The sequence below is a fragment of the Bombina bombina genome, chromosome 9 (genome assembly GCF_027579735.1).
Source record: "Bombina bombina isolate aBomBom1 chromosome 9, aBomBom1.pri, whole genome shotgun sequence".
NCBI lineage: Eukaryota > Metazoa > Chordata > Amphibia > Anura > Bombinatoridae > Bombina > Bombina bombina.
Window position 1 is genome coordinate 103786164 of NC_069507.1, and position 4321 is coordinate 103790484.

A 4321-nucleotide genomic window follows, 5' to 3' on the forward strand; every position below is an offset into this window, starting at 1 on the left:
GACAAAAGAGGGAGGAGTGAGGGAGAAGGGTGGAGAGAGAGACATTTGAGGGAGGGGGAGGAGAGGGCAGGGGGTGATGTGCAGGCAGACTGTCCAAGCTCTCAGCATTCACAAAGAATCAAGGACCATCAACAATCTGATATAAAGATATGTAAAACAGATGCACACAAAGGAGACACTTAGATCATGAGGAAACAGCTATATGGAAATGTGCAGGTTGACAAAAAAAAGGAAAATAATAAAAAAAAAACAACAACAACTGACCACTACACCCAAAATAAGACCCAATTGGTTTAATATAGGCAATATTATTTACATTTTATTTTGTAATCCTTCTTCTTCCACAGGTGTGAATAGATGTGTCTGCCCTCTACACATAAAAGTATTCACCTTTTCTTTGAAGTTTTATTTATTTATTAAATGGCACTAGTTGATTCTCTAATCATTTTGTAACTATATTAAGGTTATATTTAATATAAAAAAGAATACTAAATAGATAAATGATATAGATAGATTATTTTTCTTTCTTTCTCCTTAATGGTTAAATAAAAAAATAACAGGGTCGACCAGCATTATGTCAGTGTGCCAATTATAATAGATGTGTGATGCCCCCCTTAAGTTTAATGTCAGGGGCTCATTGTTATGCACATTAATGCATTATACAAAAAGGATAGGAAAGGCTAATGCTGTGTAAGATGTATTTTATGGTATATGCTGAATGATTTATGTATGTGAGTTCTCATTGTGTTATTATATACCAGCTACCCTCCTGGGGTTACTCCAAAGAGATGAACGTGTCATGTGAAATGGCAATTTTCCAGCTATTTAGCGATGAAATTGAAATCAAAAACATAGTAAGATGCATGTGAAAAGGCATGGCAGAAACATCTTTTTTTTTAGATTACTGGGAATACGCATATATTTTGTAAGGCTCTATTGCTTGACACAAAGGATTTACAGCAAGTAGCAGGATGAGTTCGGAGGGATGAGATTTTGAAGACAGCATAATCACTGATTAAAGTTATAGCATAAAGGGGCATAAAAACATAAAAAAGGGGCATTTTGTTATTGCACTGTTGCTCGTATATAACTATGTATTTTACATACAGAGGCGTAACTAGAAACCACAGGGCCCAGGTGCAAGAATCTAAGAAGGGCCCCCCCACCCCAAAAAATTGGATTTGATATATATCTTTTTTATATATATATATAATTAAAACACAGAAAAAAAATGAGAATCAGATTACATGTATGCAAAAGGAGGAACCCTGTGCCCACAGTCTGTGAGATGGTCTGACCCCCTATTACTGTATATAGTGACACTGTTTAACCCACCAGTACTGTATATAGTGAGTCAGTGACACAGTCTGTAATCTGCCAGTGAGATGGCTGGCCTGACCCTACCCACCCCAGTACTTTATACAGTGACCACAGTAGTCTGTGACATGGTCCAGCCCCCCGTACTGTATATAGTGGTACTGTATAGACTGACACTGTTTACCCCCCGCTCCCCCATGCTGTAGTAACAAGGTCTGTAATTTGCTGGTTCCACAAACACACACACACATACATGCATAAATACACACACACATAAACACCAATGGGTAAAACAGAAACACTAACCCCTGTATTCAGAGACACTAGTGAAGCATCATATCACACTCACATGATATCAGTGCAGGCAGTGGCAGGTCAACGTTTTTTTTTTTTGGAAGCTGGGCCCCCACCCTTGGGGGCCCATTCGCAATTGCGACCTCTGCACCTCCTGTAGTTTCGCCCCTGCATACATGTAGGGTCGATAGTAATCGTTAAACAGACACAAAACACACATTTTTTTTCTTCATGATTCAGAAAGAACATGCAGTTTTAAACCAATTTCCAATTTGCTTTAATTATCAAATTTGCTTTTCTCTTGGCATCCTTTGTTGAAAGAGCAGCAAGGCACTACTGGGAGATAGCTAAACACATGAGGTGAGCCAATTATAAGTGGCATATATTTGCAGCAACCAATCAGCAGCTAGCTCCCAGTAATGCATTGCTGCAAATTAGATAATAGAAGTAAATTGGAATGTTGTTTAAAACTGCATGTTCTGTGACCATGTTTTTTAATGGGTGTGAGAGGCTGCCGCTATTATTTGTGGCTGTCTATATACTACACCATGAGGCGTCTCCATTATTTTTTTCTTATTTTATATCTTTGCTAGACCTCGACTCGGAGAGCTGCCTGACCTTTGGAACTTCCATTGAAATTACTGTGGACCATTGAGCACAAGGACTTTTATTGTTATTGATGGTATTTGATTATTGGTATACTTTTGTATATATTGTGTTTTATACTATTACATATATTTGATCACGTTAAGGTATACAGTATAGGTGAGCACCTCCCATTGAGACTGTTTGTCTCACTTTACATTAAAATTAAAACATTGCTTGATTGATCAGCTCAAGAGCTTGTTTTTATTTATCTCTAACTGGACACAGCAAATAAGATAATATAAATACTGCAAGTTTTTCAAGAGGTGTGTCTCTGGACTGCTAAATAATGCAAATTGACAATTTAAAATTCATTTCTGAATTCTGATATATAATATTCACATAAATTAATCTCCCTATCAGTAATTTTCTCTGAGCTTTGTTAAACATTTAACCTTAAGGGCAATATATCATTATATTTCTCTTCAATGTAATTATATATGTAGGATACACCGTTTTTCACATTATTGACACAACTGTCCTCCAATTAGGTAAAATTTAGCTCTCCAAGAATCTACTGCATTCATTATTTTTTCTCTCTTGGGAGAGTTTTCTCCAAATCCAGAAAGGCTCCCAGTTTATAGAATAGTATATTGTCAAATGTGGCATCATTACAGCAGATACAGGCTTGAATAAATCCTAAAGGTCAGATTACAAGTGGAGCGCAATGTAGCGCTTTTGCTAGAGCGCTAATTGCGCTACAAAAACTTTTTTGCACATCAGGTTGCGCTGGTATTACGAGTTGAAAGTAAAAATGTATCGCTCTCGCGCTAACTCGATGCACTCAAAAAACCAAACTTACAATATTGCGCGTGCGATAACCTATTCCCCCATAGAAGTCAATGGAGCAAAATAAATGGAAAACTCTAACACCCAACTTGTGCGCAAACCCGATCGCATCTTCTCATGCGCGCTAACCCGACATGAAAATATGAATATTTCACTTTCTGTTTTTCACATAACAGAATATGTTCTTTTTTTCATAAATAAATAGTCCTATATATATCTGATGGTTTTTGGTACAATATATATCTATAACTATATATATATATATATATATATATATATATATATATATATATATATATATATATATATATATATATATATATATATATATATATATATATATATATATATATATATATATATATATATATATGGTGAACAAGAGAGAGAAAAAAAATCTAATAGTAGTGTAGGGGTGCTCAGCTAATAGGATTTCTTACAGTAAATATAATAATGTTCTTTTTCAATAGATATTAACGTATTGGTAATGCACAGTAAGTGTAGGAATGTTCCTTTAGCCCAAACTTTCAATTCTTCTTCAGTGGGGAGATGTGTAGTAAGTAGTTACTGCTTACCAAATTTTACCCCAATCGTATGAGGTAAGGTATTCGCTCAGGTGTAGGTAGAGTAGAGTGAATTCTCCGTGCCTCTCAGGGTAGGTATCCCGGTATTCCCTTTGGCCTAAAGGACTCCTTCTTGGGATGCTGTTTAGGATGGACAATGGAAATCCTGGACTCTCTTGGTTTAAATCAGAAGAGAAGTGGAAGGCTGTTTTCTTATCCAATGGTGGTGAGAATCTCTGTCCCCTCAGATGGTCATCCGGAATTTATACAGAAAGAAAAGAAAAGAAGCACATAGCATAATACTGTATATACAAAAAACAATGTTTTATTTTGTAACAGAATATGCTTACAATGTTAACCCTCAATCAGTTATGAGGCAAGATTTAGGCATAAAAAATACACAATTATGCTTGTCTCCAAGGTCTCAGTGTAGCTGGATAATGTCAAGTCTTTAAATCAAGACAGTAATAACGTCCCTTAGTGGTCAAAGGACTGACCGTTACCTTAGTATAAAAAAATAGCATAGAGTCTTAACCGGTATCAAATGCACCACTGAGTAACTAACAAGCGGTGTGTGGAACCGGTGTAAAAAGATAAAACGTTTGCAAATGAGAACATATAAAAGCTATAGTTTAAAATGTTAGCAAAATAGCCGTAGAGTTAGGCCCTGTCCACCCACTTAGAAGTTCCTTACGCGTTTCGAAGTCATATGC